Source organism: Phaenicophaeus curvirostris, chromosome 5, assembly GCF_032191515.1.
Source record: "Phaenicophaeus curvirostris isolate KB17595 chromosome 5, BPBGC_Pcur_1.0, whole genome shotgun sequence".
In the NCBI taxonomy this organism is placed as follows: Eukaryota; Metazoa; Chordata; class Aves; order Cuculiformes; family Cuculidae; genus Phaenicophaeus; species Phaenicophaeus curvirostris.
The window spans coordinates 49,682,784-49,696,488 of NC_091396.1; positions in this window are offsets into that span (position 1 = coordinate 49,682,784).

A 13,705-nucleotide genomic window follows, 5' to 3' on the forward strand; every position below is an offset into this window, starting at 1 on the left:
TTCATCTTCAAACAAATCTCTCAAAGAACAATTCTATTCATTTCACAGGATCTAGACTTTCTCAGTCTTTATTAAAGGAGAGTACAATTGGCTTAAACAACTTCCTAGGTTATTTTGTTTATGGGTATGACTCATGATTTTGAGCAGCACTGAGGCAGAATTCATATCCACTGTTTTAAAATTAGTTCACTAAAACGAATAACTTCAGCTATATAAAACAAATTGAAGGATATTTCTTTAATTATACAAACCTGCAAATTGCTTTCCTTCGTAAAATCAGTGTGGTTTTTTTTCTACAAGTCATGACTGTGGCTCAGGACATAGCAGGATCAGGGCTCCTGTGTAATATTGATAGACTGGAAAGGGCTTTTTAGAGAGAGGATAAACTCGAAATCTAAGAAAACTTTTATAATGACATACATCAGAGGGGAGAGAGCATTGCAGTTTGCTGATACAGTTGAAGTTGTAAGAGATGAAGGTCCTATGTAGGATATCCATCCTTTACAGTTACTTCAGCAATTATTGCAGTCTTTGACATGATGGAATTAAGTCAGAAAGGGAAGACAATGGGCTTATCTCATATTCCAGTAGCCTGTATGTCTCGTGTCAAGTATGATAAATATTTAAAGCATTTTAAAATATCTCATTTAATATTCCAATAATAACTGGAATAAATCCTTAGTTAGACCTCTGTTTCTACCTAGTAATTTTGGTTCATTTAGAATATATTGTGATTTTAACCTTATGAATTGTTTATCTAAAGGATTCTTTGCTTCAACATGCTTTCTAAAAATTAGAAAAGCTTTCTAGTTGGAACATTATCAAAGCTAACCAATTGTAATAAAAACTGTTTAGTACCAAGAAACCTAGTTTAATAAATAACACAAGATTCCTTTGTTAGATGAAATCTACAGGAACTCTAACAAATGAGGTCTAGATTTCATTTAGGTTTCAGAAATATTTCTAACGGGCTCTATGGATTATAAAAAAATCCATTGCTTTACTGTTATCAGCCTAGTCTGGAAGGACTGAAGGAAGGCTTATTTGCACTGATGTCTCTGGGATCGTTCACATGCTTCTCTTGAACTTCTTTGCCGCCTGGGTCCCAAATTGCTGTATTGCTCTTGATAAAAAGAGCATGCTTATGAAATTCTGTGCATGTTACAGAAGCACACAACTTGCCATAAGAAGGTATTTTCTAAGCAGAACATTCATTTTTCCTTTTTTAATTTTTTTCCACTTTTTGCTTTTTATATCAGAGCCATTGCAATTACTCTGGCACATGGTCTTTAAGAAAAGTGAGTATTTATCATTCCACTAGCCCCTGCCTTTGCAAGTTATATTTCGTCAGTGTGCTGTGAAAGACAAAAAGAATACTGTTAAATTGTGGAGATAAACGCAAACCAATATGCTGACAGCTGGTGGGAGAGACTCACTAGACAAGAGAAGCTGTGATGACTACAGCTGGGCCTGAAAACTACAAATCCCCTGCGGAAGCTGATCTGCATGATCTGCCTTTGAAAAGTAGCTTCTCTTTTTCACTGGAATCTCTTTTTATCTGGTGTTTCATTGCAATCTATTTTTACCCTCTACTTCGAGAGAGAAGGAACTGATTATCCCAAGTAACATGAAAAATTAAGGTCTTAATTTTGTATGTTTACCTTTTTTTAACCTATTTGTTCCTAATGTTTACATCCTCTACCCTTGGTAGCAGCATTCCAAAGCTTGCTTGGATATTTAAAGAAAGAAATATCTTTTTGCATAACCCAATTAACTCTTCTTCTAACTCTCCATCTTCCAAGACTCCAAATTATCTTACTACAGAATTTCGTCCCTCCAAAATGTCATTGAAATTGAAGCAAAAACCTGGCAGAAGAAGAAATGAGGAATTCACCTTTACTTTTAATCTCCTTTTAAATACAAAAAGTGTCCTTATCTCTGGTCCTGGAAATGTGCTTTCTTCTTTTTCTTTGGAGCTGAAAGCAGCCAACTCCACCCATGAAATATGAAATTAGTACCAAAGGAGGCTGTGTAAAAAACACACACTGTGGATTTCACAGGAAAAGCTGACTGAGAAACATACTGTCATTTAATGCGCTAAAGCATTATTGTTTGTAAAGTACTCTCCATTTTATTAAAAAAAATGCAACAAACAAATAAAATCACTGAAAGAAATATGTGTTTTATAATATATGAATACCAGTAATTGCAAACATTTATCTACAAAAACACTCCCCTGATAAAACTCCATCTACAAGCAGTCATGTTACTGTGCCTTCGCTTCCCTTTTATCTGCTCTGTTCCCATGTTGGAGTTTTTTCCCCTTGCTGAGAGATTTTTTCACAGCTGCTTCTTTTTAGACACCATCATCAAGTTCTAATAGGATAGTTTAACAGAATGATCAAGTAGAACAATCAGAGTCTGTGAGAATAAGCTGATTGCCTTGAGGATGGAGGTGATATTTTTCAGTCTAATTGGAGCACAGCAGTGAAAGAAAAAAGAATCTGCTAATGGATCACTGAAGTCCTGCCTGTATTAGAAGAGGAAGACTAAGGCTTAAGACAGGTGTTTCCTTAGTAAACAATTGCCCACTTTTATAAAATTACAGGTATCTCCTGACCTTTCCTTCATGCGTACACACATGCCCAATCAAAAGTAAGGTTATCCACTTCTCTGGTGTCAATTAACTGCCAACAAATCACCTGAGAAGGAGAGGCAAACATTTTATCTATGCACTGATCTCATCTCAGATAATTTCATGGTACATTGGTTATTTTAGTCCTGCAAGACACCTGATGCTAGTTTTGGTTAAAGTGCAAGAAGCCTAAGAAGGCTTTCAAGGTGCATTTTCCTTCTTTCACATAGGTTTTTAAAAACAATGACAAATGCATAGCAAAAGTATCTTCAGCTCATGTAAGTTCACTAATAAACCAAATGCCCTATGAATAAGTCCTTAGGGCCTAATGTGCAGATATTGGTGGTGCTGATAATCACTGGACCTTAGTTTCTATAATTGTTTTTACCATCATTATCTGCTATTATCTCCCATAAGAAATCCATTTTCCACTATGAAATCTGAGCACACAGTGCAGCACATATCAAGAGTTTAATGGCCTGCCTTTCAATAAATTGAATGTAATCGCTTTTATGAGTCTTAGGAAGGACCAGAAGATAATAAGACCATGGCAATAGAACATTCAATGATCATTTTCGGTCACTGAAACCTAATACAGAGGCTAACTGGTCCCTTGAAGCATGTCCACTTACTTTATGATGTATGTACAAGGTATCCCATCATAAATATTCTTATAGTGGTTTTCTAGTGGCAGGATTAAGAAAAGATTTGCCTTAAATATGTTAAGAGGAAAAGAACAATACTGAATATAAACAGCAGAGCTCCATTCAAACTCTGTGGATTCCAGCTGCAAAGAAATAGTGTTCAAATATGTAGGTCGATTTCCAAATGACAGCTATGTAAAAAGGAGACAATAAAATATTATCATCTGCAAAGTAAAGTTTATTATTGTATGAAAATTCTCCCTGATTTCAATTCAATTTTTTTTTCAATTCAATTTTTTTCTCTCTTGTCCTTTTCCTATTTTTAATCGGCTGCTAAAATAGTAGCCTAATCCACCCATCTATTTGTCTCTACAACCCTTCTATCCTGTATACTGTCTTTACAGAGATTAAATGCATATGCACAAGTAATTGAAAACAATTGACAAGTCCAGTTTTGGCCTTACAGTGTAAGTCTGCTGCCATCTGTAGAGAAATTGCAATATTTGCAAGTAGATGCAATATGTGATTTGAAAAAGATTGCAAGGGGAGAAGTACTGCTACTATAAGGATCTTTTGTGACAAAAAAAGATTAGTGGCTGCCTACTCTGCTGAGAATGCTGTACAAAGTGTTATCAGTTCTCAAGCAGATAAATTAATCTGCCTACCATGTCAGTGGTAGGTGCCAGTAAGTAATAGCAGTGATAATGTGCAATAGGCAAAGTGTAAATAAAAACAGAGAGAAAAGAGAGGAGGTCATGTTTTAGGGATGTGATTTTTGTTTGCTTCCTCAGCAAGTTCATGTTATGGGTTATGTGGTAACAAAGGGTAAGTGCCAGATTATTGTTCATAATCCTCTAGCTAGTACTTTCATTTATATCATCTTTCATCCCAAGACTTCAAGTGGACAGGATTTTCATAAATAAACATGTGTTTATTAATTTTTATATGTTGTAGTTATTTTCTGACTAGATATATGCAAGGAAAGCTTGACATCTTCTTAAAAATAAACAAAAGATATGGAGTTTTCAATATTTCTAAACATGAGATAACACATCCTACTTAGACCTTCTAAAGAACTCCATTAGAAAAAAATCAAAGCCAAAAAAATGAAGCCTCTGACCAATCACTACAAAATGTTCTATTTCAAGTAACCATGGGATCATTTCATCCTAACTTCTGGTAACCTAGTTAAAAATGTCCATTATAATTAGTTTGTGATTGGTAAAACATCACTGAAACTGGCAAGTAAAATACTTGACTTTAGTCTAAGATAAAATAAAAATCAGCACAGCAGCAGCTATCATCCAAAACCTAAATCCCATGCCGAGTTGAACAGATGTGTATTCAGTGAAGGAACCTGGAATAAAATTTGTAACTGCAGATGTGAGATACAGTGTTAGAACATAGTACTGGGAAAAACAGACAAAGGAAATTAAGAAAACAGGCAAAGGAAATTAAGGCCAACTCTTTCTGGAGAAGAATTCATATAGTACATCCCTGAATTGTTCATAAAATCATATAATGATTTGGATTGGAAGGGACCTTAAAGATCATCTAGTTCCAATCCCCTTGCCATGGACAGGGGCACCTCCCACCAGACCAGGTTGCCCAAGGCCCAATCCAACCTGGCCTTGAACAATTCCAGGGAGGGGACATCCACAAGTTCTCTGGGCAACATGTTCTAGTCTCTCACCATATGTTAATTTTTAATAAATATTAATTAGAATATTTAAAAAAAAGTTGTGTTCCAATATCAGACTATTCATACTTCAAAAATTAAACTTTATACACAAATTCCTTGGAAAGAGATTTTGTTGCGTTAAGGAAATACCACTGTGCAAATTCTTTTAAAATACACATTTAGAAATGCCTTTCATTCTGTTCAGTGGGGTTACCTCACAACTGTGATACCAAAAAAAAAAAACAAACCACCAAAACTAACCACCAACTCCTCCCCTCCAAAAACCATTGTTTATTAACAATATGGGCTACTGCTATGGATTTTGCCACCTGGTATGTACAAGAATAAGTTTTAAGAATTGGATGAAATCCTTACAAAGTATGATAAAGATCTAAGTGAGTGCATGGTAGCTATAGTGTACTGTATTCCATGGAATCATAGAATCACTTGGTTGGAGATCATAGAATCCAATGGTACTTGTCCACTACTATTCTAGATCAGCTATTCACACTTCTTTATGAAGACATAGAATATTGAGAGCTGAGGAAAATATAACACTCTTCCAAACTTAAATAATTTTAGGGCTGAAGAAGATTCATCCTCCTTAATTAATTTTCATTGCATGCTAATGACTCAAATTTAGCACAGTGGCTTGTCTTCTTTATAACAACCAATTTTGCTCTTTTGAGTAAATTATTTCCCTTGAATAATAAATATGGTCTGTGGGTTAATAGCTGTATTGGAACAGAGCATGTGAGACAATTGATTCCCATAACAACTAAACTCACTTATTAATAATTTTAACTTATTTTCCTCCTCTATTCCAAATGCATGTATTAGAGTTGAGAGAACCTTAAAATACCTTACATACAATTTTTGCAGCCAAACCTTTCAGATGTGACATCATGGGCTTCACTTATAATCAATAATTTCTGTTACCTTAAGATTAATTTAAAGAACTGACAAAGAAGCGCTACCCAGCGTCTGTTTGGGGATCTTACTTCAATATCATGATTACTTTGGATTCAGAAAGTACTGACAAGGTAGATAGGCCTTGTAAGAACTCGTACATTTTGGAAAATTTGTTTGTAAGTAAGAAGTCAGTGCTTTGGTTATTTTGGCTGTAGAGATACACTGAGAAAGTGAAAAGAAAGTTGACAATGTTTTATGTGAAACTGTTCCTTTTACCTTGTTTTTCCACTTGTACATGTCTTTGCTGTCTTTCATTTTGAATAAATAAGCCCAGTATCCCAGGAGTTTCAGCAAATGTCACCACCTTCCATCATTGCACCCTCTAATCACAAATGTTGCTCCTGTCATGGTGAATGATCACTGTATAAATTAAATCTTTGAATGGAAATATCTTAACTTTCAACAAATGGGTTTCTGTGTAAATAAACTCAACAGAAGGATCTGAATGACATTTTCTCTTGTCTTTCTTGCAAGGAATCCTTGCAATGAATCCTTGCAAGAATGTAAGACTACGCACCCTGTTTTCTTTTGAAGCCTAGATTATCCATCTATGGAGATATTTTCATTAGACAGCAGTAAATTTACTGACAATTAAGTCCTGTGACAAAAAATAAGCAACCCGTTACAAATTAGAATGCCAGCTAGACCCACAATGAAAGACCTTCATGAAATTTCCCATAAAGATTTCCTGAGTATTAGGTCCAGGTAGTATGTCAGAGTTGGGCCAGTTCTTCAACAGATCCTGACAAGTGGCTGAGTTAACATTCTTGACATTCTCCATTCACACACTTTTTCATCCACCTGTTAATTTGAGGTTGCCTCTGTCCACCAGGTGTGTAAATTGCACGATCTTTGAGAGCTCAGGAGAAATTCTGAACCCATACATTGGAGTAGCTCAGGACTAGAACTAGAGCATACCCTTACCTATTCTGTCTCCATCTTTTTTTTTCTATTACTCTAGGACATGCTAACAAACATTCAGCCCCCAGCCTTTTTTGTTTGCAAGAATAACCTTCTCTTTTACAAGAACATCATTTCAGGGGTAGAGCCATAACTGCATAACATTGGGCTTTCAGCGTGCTTTCCTGTTTTGAGAAAGAAATTTTCCCAACTTCCACATGCAGTATTTATGTCATGCAAACAGAAAGAATAGAAGAAATCATGGTAAGAGGGGAAGAAAAGTCTTCTTTGATAACAACACGTGAATGAATCACAGTGGATCAGGACACGTTGTACTGCTTGGTTTTCTTTCTTTTCCCTCACTGGAAAGCAGAAAAGCTCCATCCCACTCTCATACTCTCATAGACAAGTGTATCTGCCTCGCATGCACACACAGAGAAGTGTTAGTGTCAGAAAACAAAGTGCTAACTGATATACTTCAGTTTCCTGCAACTGATCGCTGTGCTCCATGCTGAAAGCAGCTTGACTGTATTTACCTGCCACTGACCCTTTAATTTGCTGCTATGAGAAGAGGGAATGAGACAGAGCCTATGAATTTCTCCCATACCTGTCCCCATCTCCCTTCCATTCCCCTAAAGCCAGAGCTAGAAATTCGCTGTTTGAAGGGCTGAACTATGGAGAGGGAGCATTTGTATCAGACCCTGCTGCAGTGTAGGCAGTATATGGAAACATTGCCAAAGCATCTGACAAGACAGAACCTTTCAAGCATTTCTTAGAGGTGGATCAAGTCCACTCAGGATACCATTAGAGTCTGTTCAAGTTTGCTCTGTCTCCAACTCCATTGGCCTTGCTTTTCTCAGCCACTCAGAAAAAAGCCTTGCCTATGCTGCTGCAGCAGGTTGAAACTCCCACCTTTGTCCCAGTGTTTTTCTCATTCCCCTGTCATAGAGACTTACCTTAACAAGATATACCTAGTTACTGTGATAATAAAATACCATTCTGAGAAGACTGTGTCATCTCTCAGATAACAGGGTGTAGGTGTGAGTGCAGCAACAGCTCTGCCAAGTTCCCACTTGGTTCAGTTTCATTGCACAGATGTCTCCCTTATCAATACAAACAAGAGGGTCATTGGAAAAGAAGGAATGCACATATTTTGGCCCAAAGAGGCAAGGGAAGAGGGGTGACTTAAATGTTGGGTGGCACGGTTGTAAGCTGTATCTGAGAGTGGTCACCAACTTGAAACACCACCTGTGTAATAGAAGACTTGTAAATTCAACATTATAGGGTTATGACTGCAGTGGAAGAAAAGCAGAAGCAAGACTTGCTCTGAGAGCTGGATAGAAGAGAAGCATAGAGCATAGCCATCTTCCTTTTATGGAATGTTGTGGCCTTGCCAAACCAAGATCTTTCTGCTACAACAAACACCAGGCAGCAATAACACGCAAGATTCCACCTGCACCGAAAAGGTTCTTGAAATGTAACATGCATCTGGCAGAATTTAGTAAAGAAGACAAACCAATCTGCATACATCTAGCCTCAAGAGCATTCTTCCCTGCATCGCATAAGCAACTTTCTCGCAGCTCCACACCTGACTCATGCTCATAAATTCTCCAATGCTGTCACCAGACATAACTCAATTTTTTTTTCTCCATTTTAAATAAGTAGCCTGGATGCAACTGCAATGTTGCTGTTGCTGACAAATTAATAGCATTAATTGCAGTCAAAAGATTTGCCAGTATTTTCTGTATGATAAATTAGCATAATTGATTTTCCTATTTTCTGCCTTCTGCATCCTTATATTTATACCACCTGTTCTCACCAGCAGTTCATTCTGGCCCTCATTCTGGGAGGAAGGCTCCCAAGGCTAACTCAGTCGCTTAAGTAGATGTTTGCATAAATGCAGAAATCTGTTTATGCTGAGTTTCGTATGCTCCTACAGACTTTTTTTTTTGCTGCAAAAATCTGATATTATCATGCATGCTTCATTCTTCTGCTTCTTTATTTCTGTGTGAGCCCTCTGGAGGTTCCCTCCAAATAATACTGTCTAGCTGGACACATTTTGTGACTCTAACATGTTTTCTTTCAGACATCACCAGAAGATCAGTCTAACACTGTATATCCTAGATATCCATCATAACTGACTGAGATCTGGCCTTGCACTGTTAACTCTGAATTGCTAGCTAAGGTTTATCTCAAACATAACAAAATAATTCTGATGCAAACTGTCTTGAGTCATGTTTATAATGTAAAATACTAAGTGAATGACAGTCCACAGCTGAGTGATAATTGTGCCATATATTTTTGAAAGAAGGGATTCTGGAGAGCAAAACATTTGTTTGTTTTTTTTTATTCAGAAAAAGGTGCTTTACAGTTCTCAAATTGCAGTGTGTTCATTCACTGAAGTTCACTGTGTCAGTGTTAGTGTTGCTGCATCTACAAAACTGCACAGAGGCCTCATTTTCAGACCTTTAGATTGTCTGAATTTGTGTGCCTTAAAATAGTTTGTTACTCTTTTTAAACAGTTCAATTCAAGTTTAGACTTTTTCTTTATAAATGTAGGAACTCTAGAAATAATCTATCACATAAAATAGGAATAAAATCCTATAGAAAATAAGAAAAAATATTTGGAAGTGACAAATCTATGCAGAGGAAGTTCAAAAGTCTGCAGAAGAAACTTTGCCACACTAGATGTTTACCAGCCCTGTGAATTATGTAACTTAAACAGGACAGGCTTCAGCCTGTACAACAGTTGGCCAGGATATGAAAAGACGAAGTGGAAAAAGATGATAGAGAATGGTGCTGATAACTCATGAAGCCACAATCTTTTACAGTCATGACTGATTGTCCATCGAAGACAGGTTTGTATATTAAATAAATGACACTGTCCTTTGGAAGACATACAAAGTCCAAACCTAGATTTCTAGATTGAATTAGCATTTGTGTTCCATATTGTCCTACCAAATTCCACATAACTATTTTTTTTCATTTACATGCCTTATCAGTTCTTTTAACCCTTCCCTACTATGTTTTAAGTTGGAGATAAACCATAGCCCCTCACTATCTCCAAGACATCTTTTGTAAGTCAAAGTCTTCAGGAAAACAATGTAATTGTATTTTTGCCCTTTAGAAGAACAAAACATTCTTTATCTTTAAGATAAACTAATAAGTTTTAGAAAATATTTTTTAGTGTTTGATTCTCCATTAAATCATTGGAAAAACCCTGGTTATTTATTCAGAACTCAGGTAATAGTCAAACTGTAGGGCTAGGCTGTATTCAGTCATTTGGAGAGACTGCCAAACAAGAATATCAGTACAGGAGTATCCCTTGGAGTGTTTTATGTACCTGTGGAGTTCATCAGTGTTACCTACTCAGATAAAGCTCATTTTTTTCACTAACAACTGCAATGATCACAGAAAAGTGCAGCTGCCGGTGAAGTAGAAAATTCTTTGTATAGTTTTGAAAATCAAATTTGAAATTTTTTAACATCTACTTGAGTGCATATAAGTTTTTAAAACATTTAAGTTATTCAATTAAAACATCAAGGAATCTCTACAGAAAACAAAACCTAGCATTGGCTTGGATTACCCATCATCTAGAAGAACATATCATCTAGAAGAATGGTGGTGATCAAAGAAGCAGAAAGAATCTTATTGAATATGTGCACATGTGCTACAAGAATTGTGAAAATGTCTAAAGGAAAGAAAACCAACTCATGACTGTTCTATATTGATGGAACTGCTGAAAGACAATTATCAGATCAATGCCTTCAGAGATGTTACAAAATAATCTGGAGAGTGATTGCAGAATTTTTATGGTACCTGTCATCTTCTGGGCAATCTCAAATCTATTTGTCTTGCACTGTTTTATAAGCAGAAACAAAAATCCACCAAAACTTACCTAAAATACTGTATATCATAGAAGATATATTAAAGGAATAACAGTTTGCAAGTGATAAGATTTTCCTCCAGCATACTTGTTTTCTAGTATAAACTAGCAGTTTATATGCAAACAGGAAGAAAAGGAAGTTTGCTTTTTTCAGAATATATTCCCTCTCATGTCCCCTTTGGCATATGAAATGCAGATTAGGGAGAACTATGTTTTCTAACCACCCCTAGTCCCTGAAACATTAACCCATTAGCCATGTAGTTCATAATAAATAGATTGCAAAACTGCCAGTTTCATGAATTATAGCAGTCTTTCAAGTAGCAAGAAGTAAAGTTACAGCAATTTTCCACATCTTTAATTTTACTGTCAAAAGGTTTACAGGGGCTATGCCTTGGAACTGATGGATTTCAAGCAGAAAAATTAAACTGCGTGTATTAATAGTTAATAAGAGGGGGTTTTCTGCTTTATTTTTAATTTAATTATTAGCTCAAGGAAAGTTTTTGTGAATCTGAGTTTAACATTAGCATATATTGCACAATGCTGTTAATGGTTTACATGCTGTCTAGATTGCAATATTGATAGGATTGTATTTCTTTCAGAAAGTAATTTTAAGTTCTTAAAATAAGAAATAACTGGAGGAGATGAGGAGAACAGTTATTTTTAAGCATAACAACATTTTAGTTTCTATGCCAGGGGGCAATTTACTTGAGCTTTTTCATCTTTGTTTGCTACTTTTGTTACAATGAATGAGTGAACGTAATTAGCACTGCAAGGAAGGGGCTATGTTCCCAAAGCTCTCAGAATGGGAAAAATATTTAAAGAACATGGAGTAGAAAAGGATTAAAAAGTCCAAAGTTCTTTCCATTTACTTTAAATAGAGTTACATCTGGCAATTCAGGTTGTATGTTTCGTATTCCCATCTGCAGAAATGAAATGGCAAGACGGCATTACTTTTTTCCTCTTAAGCATGCTTGTTCTTTTGGTTTATTATTTTAATAGAAAGAAACCATGGAAAGCCTTGCAAGAGATGTGTGCTTCATCATAATGTGGTTGTATGTAAAGGTTAAAAAAGAACATATGGCCAAATGCACAAGTATTTCTCATTTCTGCTTGTACTGCTGTAGTTCTGGGCTATGTAAAAATCACACAATGTGTGACACATCCTTAAATATCAAGCTTTTCATGCTAGAAGATTTTCTGGTCTAATTGCTTACAGTATCCAGGCCTTAAACTGTAGGCTGTTGAAAATCTTTTATTTGTACATTACATCTGACTGTGGGGCCTCAAATCTACCTGGCACCACAGAGTTCTACAGTAGTATGCATAATAAGAAAAATAAGGTGTTTTTTTTAAAAAAGAGGAACATGAAGATGGATTTTGGAGCATCACCATTCAAGATGTTTTCAAGTGAAATATAAAACTAAAGCAACATGAAAAGAATCTATGAAGCCCTCATCAACCTTCTTCTAAATGTGAAAGATTTAGCTGATATATATATATTTTTTTGACAATTTGCTGATGAAATATTTATCTGACAGCAGCAACTATAACAAAATTCCTCCATTAGTTCCCTTGGAAGTCTTCCAGAATCTCACAGTAGGTATTTTATTGTGGTTTTGTTTTTATATTCTCTTCAATGTGTCATATCCTGGGAAATTATCTTTAATAAGTGACTTTTCTCTCACATATTTGTGGCATACTGGAAGGAGCTTGTTTTCCACACCTGATCATGGCTTTTCCTTAGACAGTTGATCTCATGACAAGAAATTATGTGATCTTTAAACGTGGAAGAAAAATGCCACAAATGGACAGGTGCACAACTTCTGGTAATGTCCATACAAAGAAAATCTGACCATGACTAAATGATTTGATAGCAGCAGCATCATCCTGATGGTTGTCATGAGGAAAGTCATTAGCTGCAAAGTGAAGTTGCAGAAACCTAATGTAATCTAACTTCCCTGTACATTCTGTAATCTTCTCTAAATAGTATTATAATGCCATGTCCAATTCATATCTCTCTCCTCACATACTTAAATGGTGCAGGCAGTGGCACGTGGTTCTCTTTTCAAATTAAGCACTTCAGTGACCTGTCTTAATTTGTATTCAAAAGTGAATGTCCAGCTCTTTATGAAAAGGTTATTCTCAGCCACCAGCATATTTTCTTCTTGGGAAACGGAACTAAACCACACTCTTCCTGTATCCTCTCCGTTTATCTGCCTTCTGACATTACTCTAATTTTCATTCTGTTACAATGCAAGTAACATGGCAAAATTAGGTATTCGATATTCAAGTCATCAGTATTCCCATTACCTTCAGGTCTCATTATTGCTCAGATACCATTTTAAATTTACCAAATCATCTCATTACACCTTCTCCAAACCTACTCTCCTGAATCAGTCCAACCAGCTGGGGTTACCTGATACAGGACTATGACCTGCACTCTGCCTTACTGCTGTAGGAACCAGGAAGCCTCCTCCAATAGGCAGCAAATGTCTTAGCACACCAGAGGTGATCTTTCTCATCTATACTGGTTTGCCTGCTCCGCGAAAACCTTGCTACATTGATCTGTGCCTCCCTAACTTCCAATGAAGGCATTTATAACATCACCTCTTCTGCTCAGGCAGTGAATATGGTGTTCTGTTAGGCATCTAGTAAATCCAACGCAGTATCTACTATCTAAACATTTAGAAGATTAAAAACTTAACATTAAATATTTCTAGTGCTGTTCTGCAACTTTTTTTAAAGACATTGAAAAGAACTCAAGACACTCCTGTGCTGTGGATAGCTGTGAGCTAAGTTATCATCAGCATCACACACTGGTTTGAGAGATGAAATAGTTCCAAGTGAATAACTAATTGAAAGAATGCATAGGTTGTTACCCTTTGCTCCTATAATGAAGTGCTGAAGCATTAATTTCCTAACTGTCTTGTAAGTTGATTTCTCATAAACTGTAATGTCACTCCCATTAATAGCTGCACAAAGAAATG